This window comes from Dendrobates tinctorius, unplaced genomic scaffold (assembly GCF_039654945.1).
Source record: "Dendrobates tinctorius isolate UK_male_01 unplaced genomic scaffold, ASM3965494v1 ptg000424l, whole genome shotgun sequence".
In the NCBI taxonomy this organism is placed as follows: domain Eukaryota; kingdom Metazoa; phylum Chordata; class Amphibia; order Anura; family Dendrobatidae; genus Dendrobates; species Dendrobates tinctorius.
The window spans coordinates 1,265,445-1,283,004 of NW_027362088.1; the positions used below are offsets into that span (position 1 = coordinate 1,265,445).

General features: G+C 49.4%; 1 protein-coding gene and 1 long non-coding RNA gene across 3 annotated transcripts in view; one reads left to right on the top strand and one right to left on the bottom strand.

Annotated features, from left to right (window-relative positions):
- The window catches only part of CTDNEP1 (CTD nuclear envelope phosphatase 1), a 92,902-nt gene that overhangs the window by 9,632 nt on the left and 65,710 nt on the right, over window positions 1-17,560 (top strand). The gene's annotated exons all lie outside the window — the stretch shown is intronic.
- On the bottom strand, window positions 13,644-17,441 carry LOC141076770 (uncharacterized). Its single transcript, XR_012227520.1, has 2 exons — window positions 17,123-17,441; window positions 13,644-14,834 (listed from the first exon to the last, which is right to left on the bottom strand). It is a non-coding gene; the product is annotated as an uncharacterized lncRNA (long non-coding RNA).

A 17,560-nucleotide genomic window follows, 5' to 3' on the forward strand; every position in this document is an offset into this window, starting at 1 on the left:
GGGGTGGTGTGTGTGTGTGTATATAGTGTATAGTGACCGGGAGCGGTGTGTGTGTATATAGTGTATAGTAACCGGGGGCGGTGTGTGTATATATAGTGTATAGTGACCGGGGGCGGTGTGTGTATATAGTGTATAGTGACCGGGGGCGGTGTGTGTGTATATAGTGTATAGTGACCGGGGGCGGTGTGTGTGTATATAGTGTATAGTGACCTGGGGCGGTGTGTGTGTATATAGTGTATAGTGACCGGGGGCGGTGTGTGTGTATATAGTGTATAGTGACCGGGGGGCGGTGTGTGTATATATAGTGTATAGTGACCGGGGGCGGTGTGTGTGTATATAGTGTATAGTGACCGGGGGCGGTGTCTGTGTATATAGTGTATAGTGACCGGGGGGCGGTGTGTGTATATATAGTGTATAGTGACCGGGGGCGGTGTGTGTGTATAGTGACCGGGGGCGGTGTGTGTGTATATAGTGTATAGTGACCGGGGGCGGTGTGTGTGTATATAGTGTATAGTGACCGGGGGCGGTGTGTGTGTATATAGTGTATAGTGACCGGGGGCGGTGTGTGTGTATATAGTGTATAGTGACCGGGGGCGGTGTGTGTGTATATAGTGTATAGTGACCGGGGGCGGTGTGTGTGTATATAGTGTATAGTGACCGGGGGGCGTTGTGTGTGTATATAGTGTATAGTAACCGGGGGGGGATGTGTGTGTATATAGTGTACAGTAACCGGGGGCGGTGTGTGTATATAGTGTATAGTGACCGGGGGTGGTGTGTGTGTGTGTATATAGTGTATAGTGACCGGGGGTGGTGTGTGTGTATATAGTGTATAGTGACCGGGGGCGGTGTGTGTATATAGTGTATAATGACCGGGGGGCGGGGTGTGTGTGTATAATGACCGGGGGCGGTGTGTGTGTATATAGTGTATAGTGACCGGGGGGCGGTGTGTGTATATAGTGTATAGTGACCGGGGGTGGTGTGTGTGTATATAGTGACCGGGGGTGGTGTGTGTGTATATAGTGTATACTGACCGGGGGTGGTGTGTGTGTGTGTATATAGTGTATAGTGACCGGGGGGGGCGGTGTGTGTATATAGTGTATAATGACCGGGGGGCGGTGTGTGTATATAGTGTATAATGACCGGGGGGCGGTGTGTGTATATAGTGTATAATGACCGGGGGGCGGTGTGTGTGTATGTAGTGTATAATGACCGGGGGGCGGTGTGTGTATATAATATGTATAATGACCGGAGGGCGGTGTGTGTGTATATAGTGTATAATGACCGGGGGCGGTGTCTGTGTATAGTGTATATTAACCGGGGGGGGGGGGGGGGGGGTGTATAGTGTATAATGACCGGGGGCGGTGTGTGTGTGTATAGTGTATAATGACCGGAGACGGTGTGTGTGTGTGTGTGTATAGTGTATAATGACCGGGGGCGGTGTGTGTATATATAGTGTATAGTGACCGGGGGCGGTGTGTGTGTATAGTGTATATTGACCAGAGGGCGGTGTGTGTGTATATAGTGTATAATGACCGGGGGCGGGGTGTGTGTATATAGTGTATAGTGACCGGGGGCGGTGTGTGTGTATATAGTGTATAGTGACCGGGGGCGGTGTGTGTGTATATAGTGTATAGTGACCGGGGGCGGTGTGTGTGTATATAGTGACCGGGGGCGGTGTGTGTGTATATAGTGTATAGCGACCAGAGGGCGGTGTGTGTGTGTATATAGTATATAAAGACCGGGGGCGGTGTGTGTATATAGTGTATAGTAACCGTGGGGCGTGTATATAGTGTATAGTGACCGGGGGCGGTGTGTGTGTGTGTGTGTGTGTGTATATAGTGTATAGTGACCGGGGGCGGTGTGTGTGTGTGTGTGTGTATATAGTGTATAATGACCGGGGGCGGTGTGTGTATATAATGTATAGTAACCAGGGGGTGTGTGTGTGTATATAGTGTATAGTAACAGTGGGGGGTGTATATAGTGTATAGTGACCGGGGGCGGTGTGTGTGTGTGTATAGTGTATAATGACCGGGGGCGGTGTGTGTGTTTATAGTGTATAATGACCGGGGGCGGTGTGTGTATATAGTGTATAGTGACCGGGGGCGGTGTGTGTGTGTATATAGTGTATAATGACCGGGGGCGGTGTGTGTGTATATAGTGTATAGTGACCGGGGGCGGTGTGTGTGTATATAGTGTATAATGACCGGGGGCGGTGTGTGTGTATATAGTGTATAGTGACCGGGGGCGGTGTGTGTGTATATAGTGTATAATGACCGGGGGCGGTGTGTGTATATAGTGTATAGTGACCGGGGGCGGTGTGTGTGTGTATATAGTGTATAATGACCGGGGGCGGTGTGTGTGTATATAGTGTATAGTGACCGGGGGCGGTGTGTGTGTATATAGTGTATAATGACCGGGGGCGGTGTGTGTGTGTATATAGTGTATAGTGACCGGGGGCGGTGTGTGTGTATATAGTGTATAGTGACCGGGGGCGGTGTGTGTGTTTATAGTGTATAATGACCGGGGGCGGTGTGTGTGTGTATATAGTGTATAATGACCGGGGACGGTGTGTGTATATAGTGTATAATGACCGGGGGCGGTGTGTGTGTGTGTATATAGTGTATAGTGACCGGGGGCGGTGTGTGTGTATATAGTGTATAGTAACCGGGGGGGTGTATATAGTGTATAGTAACCGTGGGGGGGTGTATAGTGACCGGGGGCGGTGTGTGTGTGTGTGTATATAGTGTATAGTGACCGGGGGGCGGTGTGTGTATATAGTGTATAATGACCGGGGGGCGGTGTGTGTGTATATAGTGTATAATGACCGGGGGGGCGGTGTGTGTGTGTATATAGTGTATAATGACCGGGGACGGTTTGTGTGTATATAGTGTATAATGACCGGGGGCGGTGTGTGTATATAGTGTATAATGACCGGGGGCGGTGTGTGTGTATATAGTGTATAATGACCGGGGGGCGGTGTGTGTATATATTATGTATAATGACCGGAGGGCGGTGTGTGTATATAGTGTATAATGACCGGGGCGGTGTCTGTGTATAATGACCGGGGGCGGTGTATGTGTATATAGTGTATAATGACCGGGGGCGGTGTATGTGTATATAGTGTATAATGACCGGGGGCGGTGTGTGTGTGTATATAGTGTATAGTGACCGGGGGGCGGTGTGTGTATATAGTGTATAGTGACCGGGGGCGGTGTGTGTGTGTATAGTGACCGGGGGGCGGTGTGTGTATATAGTGTATAGTAACCGTGTGTGTGTGTGTATATAGTGTATAGTAACCGGGGGGGGGGGGTGTATATAGTGTATAGTGACCGTGGGCGGTGTGTGTATATAGTGTATAATGACCGGGGGGCGGTGTGTGTATATAGTGTATAATGACCGGGGGGCGGTGTGTGTGTATATAGTGTATAATGACCGGGGGCGGTTTGTGTGTATATAGTGTATAGTGACCGGGGGGTGGTGTGTGTGTGTGTATAGTGTATAATGACCGGGGGCGGTGTGTGTGTATATAGTGTATAGTGACCGGGAGCAGTGTGTGTATATAGTGTATAGTGACCGGGGGCGGTGTGTGTGTATATAGTGTATAGTGACCGGGGGCGGTGTGTGTGTGTATATAGTGTATAGTAACCGGGGGGGCGGTGTGTGTATATAGTGTATAATGACCGGGGGGCGGTGTGTGTATATAGTGTATAGTGACCGGGGGCGGTGTGTGTGTATATAGTGTATAGTAATCGGGGGGGCGGTGTGTGTATATAGTGTATAATGACCGGGGGGCGGTGTGTGTATATAGTGTATAGTGACAGGGGGCGGTGTGTGTGTATATAGTGTATAATGACCGGGGGCGGTGTGTGTGTATATAGTGTATAGTAACCGGGGGGGGTGTGTGTGTATATAGTGTATAGTGACCGGGGGCGGTGTGTGTGTATATAGTGTATAGTGACCGGGGGCGGTGTGTGTGTGTGTATATAGTGTATAGTAACCGGGGGGGCGGTGTGTGTATATAGTGTATAATGACCGGGGGGCGGTGTGTGTATATAGTGTATAGTGACCGGGGGCGGTGTGTGTGTGTATATAGTGTATAGTAACCGGGGGGGCGGTGTGTGTATATAGTGTATAATGACCGGGGGGCGGTGTGTGTATATAGTGTATAGTGACAGGGGGCGGTGTGTGTGTATATAGTGTATAATGACCGGGGGGCGGTGTGTGTATATAGTGTATAGTAACCGGGGGGGGGGGTGTATATAGTGTATAGTAACCGGGGGGGGGTGTGTATATAGTGTATAGTAACCGGGGGGGGGGGGGGTGTATATAGTGTATAATGACCGGGGGCGGAGTGTGTATATATAGTGTATAGTGACCGGGGGCGGTGTGTGTGTATATAGTGTATAATGACCGGGTGGCGGTGTGTGTATATAGTGTATAATGACCGGGGGGCGGTGTGTGTGTGTGTATATAGTGTATAGTAACCGGGGGGCGATGTGTGTATATAGTGTATAATGACCGGGTGGCGGTGTGTGTATATAGTGTATAGTAACCAGGGGGTGTGTGTGTATATAGTGTATAATGACCGGGGGCGGTGTGTGTATATAGTGTATAGTAACCGGGGGGTGTGTGTGTATATAGTGTATAATGACCGGGGGCGGTGTGTGTATATAGTGTATAGTAACCGGGGGGGGGTGTGTGTATATAGTGTATAGTAACCGGGGGGCGGTGTGTGTATATAGTGTATAATGACCGGGGGCGGTGTGTGTATATAGTGTATAGTAACCGGGGGGTGTGTGTGTATATAGTGTATAATGACCGGGGGCGGAGTGTGTATATAGTGTATAGTAACCGGGGGGTGTGTGTGTATATAGTGTATAATGACCGGGGGCGGTGTGTGTATATAGTGTATAGTAACCGGGGGGTGTGTGTGTATATAGTGTATAATGACTGGGGGGCGGTGTGTGTATATAGTGTATAGTAACCGGGGGGTGTGTGTGTATATAGTGTATAATGACCGGGGGCGGAGTGTGTATATATAGTGTATAGTGACCGGGGGGGTCTATATAGTGTATAATGACCGGGTGGTGGCGGTGTGTGTGTATATAGTGTATAGTAACCGGGGGGGGGGGTGTATATAGTGCATAGTAACCGGGGGGTGTGTGTGTATATAGTGTATAATGACTGGGGGGCGGTGTGTGTATATAGTGTATAGTAACCGGGGGGTGTGTGTGTATATAGTGTATAATGACCGGGGGCGGAGTGTGTATATATAGTGTATAGTGACCGGGGGGGTGTATATAGTGTATAATGACCGGGTGGTGGCGGTGTGTGTGTATATAGTGTATAGTAACCGGGGGGGGGGGTGTATATAGTGTATAGTAACCGGGGGCGGTGTGTGTGTATATAGTGTATAGTGACCTGGGGCGGTGTGTGTATATAGTGTATAATGACCGGGGGCGGTGTGTGTATATAGTGTATAATCACCGGGGGGGGGGGTGTATCAGGGCTGTGGAGTCGGAGTCGGTGCTCATTTTGGTGGAGTTGGAGTCGGTATAAAATGGAGCGACTCCGACTCCTAAAATATATAATAAATTGGGTACAGTAATTCAATGCAGAATGTGCTGAATATTTTTTCATAGGAGTTTGGGAAAGTTATGAAATGTCCTATAAATGACTGTTGTATTCCTGATCTAAGGCTACATTCACACACAGCGTTTCTCCTGTGTTTTTTGAGGATATGTTTTTCAGCTGCAAAAGCAGATCATCTTTTTAAAAAACTGCATCACCTGAAAGGTTTTTGAGCTCATAGATAATGTTTTCAATAGCAAAAGCAGATTAGAAATCTGCTCTATCCATTTATCCATATCTGTCTATCCAAATCGTATCTGTACCAAAAAGAATGAAAACCGGGTAGTACACCAATATATATTCTGTTCTATCTAAACATCTTGATTATTGGATCATAAAAATGATTAAATGTCTGAGGTTCACATTGTACTACAATAAATTTTTCACTTAAATATAAGCAATATGTGTGGGAGTCTTGGAGTCGGAGTCGTGGAGTTGGAGTCGGAGTCGGTGTAAGGGAAATTGAGGACTCGGAGTCGCAGGTTTGGCTTACCGACTCCACAGCCCTGGTGTGTATATAGTGTATAGTGACCGGGGGGGGGGGGGGGGGTGTATATAGTGTATAGTGACCGGGGGCGGTGTGTGTGTATATAGTGTATAATGACCGGGGGGCGGTGTGTGTATATAGTGTATGGTAACCGGGGGCGGTGTGTGTATATATAGTGTATAGTGACCGGGGGCGGTGTGTGTGTATATAGTGTATAATGACCGGGGGGCGGTGTGTGTGTATATAGTGTATAGTGACCGGGGGCGGTGTGTGTGTATATAGTGTATAGTGACCGGGGGCGGTGTGTGTGTATATAGTGTATAGTGACCGGGGGCGGTGTGTGTGTATATAGTGTATAGTGACCGGGGGCGGTGTGTGTGTATATAGTGTATAGTGACCGGGAGCGGTGTGTGTGTGTATATAGTGTATAGTGACCGGGGGGGCGGTGTGTGTGTGTATAGTGACCGGGGGGCGGTGTGTGTGTATATAGTGTATAGTGACCGGAGGCGGTGTGTGTGTATATAGTGTATAGTGACCGGGGGGCGGTGTGTGTGTATATAGTGTATAGTGACCGGGGGGCGGTGTGTGTGTATATAGTGTATAGTGACCGGGGGCGGTGTGTGTGTATATAGTGTATAGTGACCGGGGGCGGTGTGTGTGTGTATAGTGTATAGTGACCGGGGGGGGGTGTGTGTATAGTGTATGGTAACCGGGGGGCGGTTACCATATAATGTATACTATACCTGGGGCGGTGTATAATGACCGGGGGGTGTGTGTGTATATAGTGTATAATGACCGGGGGGCGGTGTGTGTGTATATAGTGTATAGTGACCGGGGGCGGTGTGTGTGTATATAGTGTATAGTGACCGGGAGCGGTGTGTGTGTGTATATAGTGTATAGTGACCGGGGGGGCGGTGTGTGTGTGTATAGTGACCGGGGGGCGGTGTGTGTGTATATAGTGTATAGTGACCGGGGGCGGTGTGTGTGTATATAGTGTATAGTGACCGGGGGGCGGTGTGTGTGTATATAGTGTATAGTGACCGGGGGCGGTGTGTGTGTATATAGTGTATAGTGACCGGGGGCGGTGTGTGTGTATATAGTGTATAGTGACCGGGGGGGGGGTGTGTGTGTATAGTGTATGGTAACCGGGGGGCGGTTACCATATAATGTATACTATACCTGGGGCGGTGTATAATGACCGGGGGGGGTGTGTGTATATAGTGTATAATGACCGGGGGGCGGTGTGTGTGTATATAGTGTTTAGTGACCGGGGGCGGTGTGTGTGTATATAGTGTATAGTGACCGGGGGCGGTGTGTGTGTATATAGTGTATAGTGACCGGGGGCGGTGTGTGTGTATATAGTGTATGGTAACCGGGGGCGGTGTGTGTGTGTATATAGTGTATAGTGACCGGGGGCGGTGTGTGTGTATATATAGTGTATAGTGACCGGGAGCGGTGTGTGTGTATATAGTGTATAGTAACCGGGGGCGGTGTGTGTATATATAGTGTATAGTGACCGGGGGCGGTGTGTGTGTATATAGTGTATAGTGACCGGGTGCGGTGTGTGTGTATATAGTGTATAGTGACCGGGGGCGGTGTGTGTGTATATAGTGTATAGTGACCGGGGGCGGTGTGTGTGTATATAGTGTATAGTGACCGGGAGCGGTGTGTGTATATATAGTGTATAGTGACCGGGGGCGGTGTGTGTATATAGTGTATAGTGACCGGGTGCGGTGTGTGTGTATATAGTGTATGGTAACCGGGGGCGGTGTGTGTGTATATAGTGTATAGTGACCGGGAGCGGTGTGTGTGTATATAGTGTATAGTGACCGGGGGCGGTGTGTGTATATATAGTGTATAGTGACCGGGGGCGGTGTGTGTGTATATAGTGTATAGTGACCGGGGGCGGTGTGTGTATATAGTGTATAGTGACCGGGGGCGGTGTGTGTGTATATAGTGTATAGTGACCGGGGGCGGTGTGTGTATATATAGTGTATAGTGACCGGGGGCGGTGTGTGTGTATATAGTGTATAATCACCGGGGGGCGGTGTGTGTGTATATAGTGTATAGTGACCGGGGGCGGTGTGTGTGTATATAGTGTATAGTGACCGGGGGCGGTGTGTGTATATAGTGTATAGTAACCGGGGGCGGTGTGTGTGTATATAGTGTATAATGACCGGGGGCGGTGTGTGTGTATTTAGTGTATAGTGACCGGGGGCGGTGTGTGTGTATATAGTGTATAATGACCGGGGGGTGTGTATATAGTGTATAGTGACCGGGGGCGGTGTGTGTGTATATAGTGTATAATGACCGTGGGGTGTGTATATAGTGTATAGTAACCGGGGGCGGTGTGTGTATATATAGTGTATAGTGACCGGGGGCGGTGTGTGTGTATATAGTGTATAGTGACCGGGTGCGGTGTGTGTGTATATAGTGTATAGTGACCGGGGGCGGTGTGTGTGTATATAGTGTATAGTGACCGGGGGCGGTGTGTGTGTATATAGTGTATAGTGACCGGGGGCGGTGTGTGTGTATATAGTGTATAGTGACCGGGAGCGGTGTGTGTGTATATAGTGTATAGTGACCGGGGACGGTGTGTGTGTATATAGTGTATAGTGACCGGGGGCGGTGTGTGTATATATAGTGTATAGTGACCGGGGGAGGTGTGTGTGTATATAGTGTATAGTGACCGGGGGCGGTGTGTGTGTATATAGTGTATAGTGACCGGGGGCGGTGTGTGTGTATATAGTGTATAGTGACCGGGGGCGGTGTGTGTGTATATAGTGTATAGTGACAGGGGGCGGTGTGTGTATATAGTGTATAGTGACCGGGGCGGTGTGTGTGTATATAGTGTATAGTGACCGGGGGAGATGTGTGTGTGTGTATATAGTGTATAGTGACCGGGGGCGATGTGTGTGTATATAGTGTATAGTGACCGGGGGGCGGTGTGTGTATATAGTGTATAGTGACCGGGGGCGATGTGTGTGTATATAGTGTATAGTGACCGGGGGCGGTGTGTGTGTATATAGTGTATAGTGACCGGGGGGCGGTGTGTGTATGTAGTGTATAGTGACCGGGGGGCGGTGTGTGTGTATATAGTGTATAGTGACCGGGGGGGGGGGATGTGTGTGTATATAGTGTAAAGTAACCGGGGGCGGTGTGTGTATATAGTGTATGGTAACCGGGGGGGTGGATGTGTGTGTATATAGTCTATAGTAACCGGGGGCGGTGTGTGTATATAGTGTATAGTAACCGGGGGCGGTGTGTGTGTATATAGTGTATAATGACCGGGGGCGGTGTGTGTGTATATAGTGTATAGTGACCGGGGGCGGTGTGTGTGTATATAGTGTATAGTGACCGGGGGCGGTGTGTGTGTTTATAGTGTATAATGACCGGGGGGCGGTGTGTGTGTGTGTATATAGTGTATAGTGACGGGGGGCGGTGTGTGTGTGTATATAGTGTATAGTGACCGGGGGCGGTGTGTGTGTATATAGTGTATAGTGACCGGGAGCGGGGTGTGTGTATATAGTGTATAGTGACCGGGGGCGGTGTGTGTGTATATAGTGTATAGTGACCGGGGGCGGTGTGTGTGTATATAGTGTATAGTGACCGGGAGCGGGGTGTGTGTATATAGTGTATAGTGACCGGGGGCGGTGTGTGTGTATATAGTGTATGGTAACCGGGGGCGGTGTGTGTATATATATATATATATATAGTGTATACTGACCGGGAGCGGTGTGTGTATATAGTGTATAGTAACCGGGGGCGGTGTGTGTATATATAGTGTATAGTGACCGGGGGCGGTGTGTGTGTATATAGTGTATAGTAACCGGGGGGGGTGGTTGTATATAGTGTATAATGACAGGGGGCGGTGTGTGTGTATAGTGTATAATGACCGGGGGCGGTGTGTGTGTGTATATAGTGTATAGTGACCGGGAGGCGGTGTGTGTGTATATATTGTATAGTGACCGGGGGCGGTGTGTGTGTATAGTGTATAATGACCGGGGGCGGTGTGTGTGTATAGTGTATAATGACCGGGGGCGGTGTGTGTGTGTATATATTGTATAGTGACCGGGAGGCGGTGTGTGTGTATATAGTGTATAGTGACCGGGAGGCGGTGTGTGTGTGTATATAGTGTATAGTGACCGGGGGGCAGTGTGTATTTATATAGTGTATAGTAACCGGGGGGGGGTGTATATAATGTTTTGTGGGCGGTGTGTGTATATAGTGTATAGTAACTGGGGGGGTGTGTGTATATAGTGTATAGTGACCGGGGGGCGGTGTGTGTATATAGTGTATAATGACCGGGGGGCGGTGTGTGTATATAGTGTATAGTGACCGGTGGGCGGTGTGTGTGTGTATAATGACCGGTGGCGGTGTGTGTATATAATGTATAGTGACCGGGGGCGGTGTGTGTGTATAATGACCGGGGGCGGTGTGTATATATAGTGTATAGTGACCGGGGGGGCGGTGTGTGTGTGTGTATAATGACCGGGGGCGGTCTGTGTATATAATGTATAGTGACCGGGGGGCGGTGTGTGTGTGTATGATGACCGGGGGCGGTGTGTGTATATAGTGTATAGTGACCGGTGGGCGGTGTGTGTATATAATGTTTTGTGACCGGGGGGCGGTGTGTCTATATAGTGTATAGTGACCAAGGGCGGTGTGTGTGTATATAGTGTATAGTAACCGGGGGGGTGTGTGTGTATATAGTGTATAGTAACCGGGGGGGGGGTGTATATACACCGGTCACTATATACACACACACCACCCCCGGTCACTATACACTATATACACACACACCACCCCCGGTCACTATACACTATATACACACACCGCCCCCGGTCACTATACACTATATACACACACCGCCCCCGGTCGCTATACACTATATACACCCCCCCCCGGTTACTATATAGTGTATAGTGACCGGGGGTGGTGTGTGTGTGTGTGTATATAGTGTATAGTGACCGGGGGTGGTGTGTGTATATAGTGTATAGTGACCGGGGGCGGTGTGTGTATATAGTGTATAATGACCGGGGGGCGGGGTGTGTGTGTATAATGACCGGGGGCGGTGTGTGTGTATATAGTGTATAGTGACCGGGGGGCGGTGTGTGTATATAGTGTATAGTGACCGGGGGTGGTGTGTGTGTATATAGTGACCGGGGGTGGTGTGTGTGTATATAGTGTATACTGACCGGGGGTGGTGTGTGTATATATAGTGTATAGTGACCGGGGGGGCGGTGTGTGTATATAGTGTATAGTGACCGGGGGGGCGGTGTGTGTATATAGTGTATAATGACCGGGGGGCGGTGTGTGTATATAGTGTATAATGACCGGGGGGCGGTGTGTGTATATAGTGTATAATGACCAGGGGGCGGTGTGTGTATATAGTGTATAATGACCGGGGGGGGGCGGTGTGTGTATATAGTGTATAATGACCGGGGGGCGGTGTGTGTATATAGTGTATAATGACCAGGGGGCGGTGTGTGTATATAGTGTATAATGACCGGGGGGCGGTGTGTGTATATAGTGTATAATGACCGGGGGGCGGTGTGTGTGTATATAGTGTATAATGACCGGGGGTGTGTGTGTATATAGTGTATAATGACCGGGGGTGTGTGTGTGTATATAGTGTATAATGACCGGGGGGCGGTGTGTGTGTATATAGTGTATAATGACCGGGGGGCGGTGTGTGTGTATATAGTGTATAATGACCGGGGGGCGGTGTGTGTGTATATAGTGTATAATGACCGGGGGGCGGTGTGTGTATATATTATGTATAATGACCGGGGGGCGGTGTGTGTATATATTATGTATAATGACCGGAGGGCGGTGTGTGTGTATATAGTGTATAATGACCGGAGGGCGGTGTGTGTGTATATAGTGTATAATGACCGGGGGCGGTGTGTGTATATAGTGTATAGTAACCGGGGGGGGGGTGTATAGTGTATAATGACCGGGGGCGGTGTGTGTATAGTGTATAATGACCGGAGACGTTGTGTGTGTGTGTGTATAGTGTATAGTGACCGGGTGCGGTGTGTGTATATATAGTGTATAGTGACCGGGGGCGGTGTGTGTGTATATAGTGTATAGTGACCGGGGGCGGTGTGTGTATATAGTGTATATTGACCAGGGGGCGGTGTGTGTGTATATAGTGTATAATGACCGGGGGCGGTGTGTGTGTGTATATAGTGTATAGTGACCGGGGGCGGTGTGTGTGTATAGAGTGTATAGTGACCGGGGGAGGTGTGTGTGTATATAGTGTATAGCGACCAGAGGGCGGTGTGTGTGTATATAGTGTATAGTGACCAGGGGGCGGTGTGTGTGTATATAGTGTATAATGACCGGGGGCGGTGTGTGTATATAGTGTATAGTAACCGTGGGGCGTGTATATAGTGTATAGTGACCGGGGGCGGTGTGTGTGTGTATATAGTGTATAGTGACCGGGGGCGGGGTGTGTGTATATAGTGTATAATGACCGGGGGCGGTGTGTGTATATAATGTATAGTAACCGGGGGGGGGGTGTATATAGTATATAGTAACCGTGGGGGGTGTATATAGTGTATAGTGACCGGGGGCGGTGTGTGTGTATATAGTGTATAGTGACCGGGGGCGGTGTGTGTGTATATAGTGTATAATGACCGGGGGGCGGTGTGTGTGTGTGTATAGTGTATAGTGACCGGGGGCGGTGTGTGTGTTTATAGTGTATAATGACCGGGGGCGGTCTGTGTGTATATAGTGTATAGTGACCGGGGGCGGTGTGTGTGTTTATAGTGTATAATGACCGGGGGCGGTGTGTGTGTATATAGTGTATAGTGACCGGGGGCGGTGTGTGTGTTTATAGTGTATAATGACCGGGGGCGGTGTGTGTATATAGTGTATAATGACCGGGGGCGGTGTGTGTGTGTGTATATAGTGTATAGTGACCGGGGGCGGTGTGTGTGTATATAGTGTATAATGACCGGGGGCGGTGTGTGTGTATATAGTGTATAGTAACCGTGGGGGGTGTATAGTGACCGGGGGCGGTGTGTGTGTGTATATAGTGTATAGTGACCGGGGGGCGGTGTGTGTGTGTATATAGTGTATAGTGACCGGGGGCGGTGTGTGTGTATATAGTGTATAGTGACCGGGGGGCGGTGTGTGTGTGTATATAGTGTATAGTGACCGGGGGCGGTGTGTGTGTATATATAGTGTATAATGACCGGGGGCGGTGTGTGTGTATATAGTGTATAGTAACCGTGGGGGGTGTATAGTGACCGGGGGCGGTGTGTGTGTGTATATAGTGTATAGTGACCGGGGGCGGTGTGTGTATATAGTGTATAATGACCGGGTGGCGGTGTGTGTGTATATAGTGTATAATGACCGGGGACGGTTTGTGTGTATATAGTGTATAATGACCGGGGGCGGTGTGTGTATATAGTGTATAATGACCGGGGGCGGTGTGTGTGTATATAGTGTATAATGACCGGGGGGCGGTGTGACGGGAGTATTCTCCAGAGCAAGGAGGGACAACAGGCCTGGGAATAATCCAACAGATTTATTGACCAAAAAAAACAGGAACAACACGAAGGTAATTTGCAGAGTCCCAAAATAAGTCCACAGGAAACTGATTCGGGGGCACCTCCCGACAATCCTTGTGCCAGATCACAAAACCATAGTCCTTTAAGAGTCCCAGAAATCCACCACGATCACACAGAGGCCGAAGCTTCCTCAGACAGCCTCGTCCTTCTCTTTTAGCATCCAACTCACATCTGATCTTAAAGCAAGAATGTATTGTCAGGGCTCCTGGGATCAGTCCATCTGAAGGGGGGTAGGGGTCACACCTACTATTCAATGGTTTGGTCCATCAGAAGATTCTAGAAATGTAAGGGCTCCACTTAGTCTACAGGATGTGTATTGTAGGTTATCTTCTGCTTAGGAAAACAATAGCCAAAGTTCCACTAGCTGTTGACACAAGCCTAAATTAGATTATGGTCCAGGTACATCACAAGACATTGCAAAGTATTGGGGGAAGGAGACATGGTTAATTTACAGCAAATGAACCAGAGGAAAGTTAAATGACATATTATACAAAATACAGGACAGGGCAAGACTGCAAATCATGACAATCCCTTCCCCTCCCAATTTGTGTACGTACTAGGGACCTCTACAGGTCACTGGTTAAGTACACACAGGCATGGCTGACAGGACTCAGGGCTCCTCTTGCCTGGACAGTCCATCTGCATTTTGGTGTTGGCTGCCTCTTCTATACTGTATGGTAAAGTTATAGGGCTGCAGTGCCAGGCTCCATCGTAGTAAGCGTCCATTGTCCCCAGAGACTCTGTTCAGCCAGGTGAGGGGATTGTGATCAGTAATGACAGTGAATTCTCGTCCATACAGATACGGCCTTAGTTTCCTAAGGGCCCACACTACAGCCAGACATTCTTTTTCAACAGTTGCATAGGCCACTTCTCGGTCCAGCAGTTTCCGGCTGAGGTAGGCAATGGGGTGCTCGTCCCCAGCTGCATTCACCTGGCTGAGGACAGCTCCCAGTCCATAAGCAGAGGCGTCCGTCTGCACAATGAATCTCCTCTTGTAGTCTGGAGCAGCCAGAACAGGGTCACAGACCAGAGCGTCCTTCAGCTGGTTAAAAGCCTCATCACAGGCTGGAGTCCAGATCACCAGCCGGGGCATCGTTTTCTTGGTCAGGTCGGTAAGAGGCTTGGCCACAGTGCTGAAATGAGAAACAAATTTTCGGTAATAACTGGCAGTGCCCAAAAAAGCCATAACTTGTTTCTTAGTTTGGGGTACAGGCCAGTCTCTAATAGCCTGGATTTTGGCAGGTTCGGGACGGAGCTTCCCTCCTCCTACTCTATGCCCTAGGTACTGGACTTCACCCATCCCCAATTGGCATTTATCTGGTCGAATGGTTAGGCCTGCTGCAAGAAGCAGGTCAAGAATAACGGCTACTTGGTTCAGATGTTCCTCCCACGTCTGGCTGAAGATAGCGATATCATCCAAGTTGGCACAAGCAAAGTCACCACATCCCCGGAGGATCTGGTCCACCATTCTCTGGAAGGTGGCCGGGGCATTCTTCATTCCAAAGGGCATATTTAGGAATTCATACAGACCAAAGGGGGTTATAAAAGCGGACTGTTCTCTCCCCTCCTCCGTCAGAGGGATTTGCCAGTATCCCTTACTGAGATCAAAGATAGTGACATATCGGGATCCAGCCAGTCGGTCTAGAAGTTCGTCAATACGAGGCATTGGGTTAGGATCACTGACGGTATGGTCGTTTAGTCGTCGATAGTCCACACAAAATCGAGTACTCCCATCCTTCTTGGGTACTAACACCACAGGAGAGGCCCAAGGGCTATGGGAGGCCTGGATTACCCCAAGCTGTAGCATCTCCTCCAGTTCGTGCTGCATGGTGTTTCGAACTGATTCAGGTACCCGGTAAGGAGCCTGTTGTATGGGACGGATGCCCTGAGTGTCCACATGATGTTGGGTGACGGTGGTTCGACCTGGTTGGGATGAGAAAGCAGCACGTCTCTGTTGAAGCACTCCCAGCATCTGGTTTTTCTGTAAGGAATCCAGGTGATCTCCCAGAGGAACCTGTTCCACAGTGGATGGGGCTCTCGCTGCTTCCACAAGATCAGGTAGGGAGTCCTCATCCTCTTGACCGTCCTCTGAAGCTAGCCGACAGCTTGCTATCATTGGAAGGGTCCGGTCATGGTACTCCTTAATCATATTCACATGGACAGTCTTTTGTCTTAGCCCCTGATCATCTAAAGCAAGAAGGTAATTGGTGTCATTCAGTTTTCTGAGAACCCGGAAGGGACCCTCCCATGTTGTCTGCAGTTTATTCTGCCGATGGGGAACAATCATTAAGACCTGTTGTCCTTCTACAAACTCCCGGTAGCGTGCTTTACGGTCATACCATGTCTTCTGTCTGGTTTGAGCCATCCGCACATGACTCTGGGCAAAACTAGCAAGTTGGGCCAGGGTTTCTTGCAGCTTTAGGACATAAGGGACAACAGGGGCCCCTGTATCTTCAACTTGCCCCTCCCAGTATTCCTTGAGCAGGGTTAAGGGTCCTCGGACCTTTCTTCCAAAGAGTAGTTCAAAGGGGGAGAACCCAGTGGACTCCTGGGGAACTTCCCGATAGGCAAACAAGAGATGGGGTAGGTACTTCTCCCAGTTTGAATCTCTGTCAGTGAAGGCCCTCAGCATATTCTTCAGAGTGCCATTAAATCGTTCACAAAGTCCATTTGTTTGGGGATGATACGGGGTCGTGCGGATCGCTCGTACTCCACAGGTGCGCCACAGACACTGGACCAGCTCTGACATGAACTGGGAGCCTTGGTCCGACAAGATCTCACTGGGAAATCCTACTCTGGTGAAAATGGTAACCAGGGCCTCGGCCACCTTGGCTGCAGAAATACTTGACAAGGCCACCGCTTCTGGATATCGGGTGGCATAGTCCACAACAGTGAGAATGTACTGCTTTCCAGATTTACTTGGTTTAGCCAGAGGTCCAATGATATCAACAGCTACTCTTTGAAAGGGTTCTTCTATTATAGGGAGCGGTTGCAGGGGTGCCTTTGGGTGATCTCCGGGTCGCCCTCTACGCTGACATATGTCGCAAGTTCGGCAGAAATGCGCCACTGCTTGGGAAATCCCAGGCCAATAGAAAGATTGAGTCAATCGCCTCTCGGTGCGGGTTTTGCCTTGATGGCCAGCAGTAGGAATATCATGAGCAAGGTGTAATAGGGGAATTCTGTATTTCTGAGGAACAATCAGCTGTTTGCTATAAGTCCAGGGCTTATCTAGGGAGTCGGCATTGGTAACCCGATACAGAAGTCCATTTTCTCTGATAATTCTTTCTCCATTCTCCCCTAGCTGCCCTATTTCAGCTCGAGCTCTAAAACTAGCTAGGGTGGGGTCAGTCTCCACTTCTTGTCTAAACTGAACTTTATCCCAGGTAACATTCATATTATCCCCACAAGAAGAATCACTCACCGGCTGTGACGGCAGTTCTGGTGGCCTCATTTCCATGGATGGGTTGTACACGTCCACATTTGCTGCTCTCTTGGCTTGACTTCGGGTTACCGCACCGACAAAGTGGCAATGAAGATTCCCCACATCATTTCCTAGAAGAACGTCTGCAGGGAGGCCGCTCATCACACCGACCATGCATTGTTTGGCCCCAAAGCCATAATCCAGGGTCACACTCGCTCTTGGAATATATCTCTGGGTACCTCCAGCCAATTCAATGGCAATTCCTGGTCCCTTTTGAATTGCTTCTGGTTGAATTACTCGGGGATCGGCTATGGTGAGAAAAGCCCCAGTGTCACGGAAGCCAACAACTTTTTGACCATCCAGCACGACCTCCTGTAGATGTTTGTGCTGAAGATCAGAAGAACAGGTGGCTGGGGCTCGCACCCCATAGACTCCTGG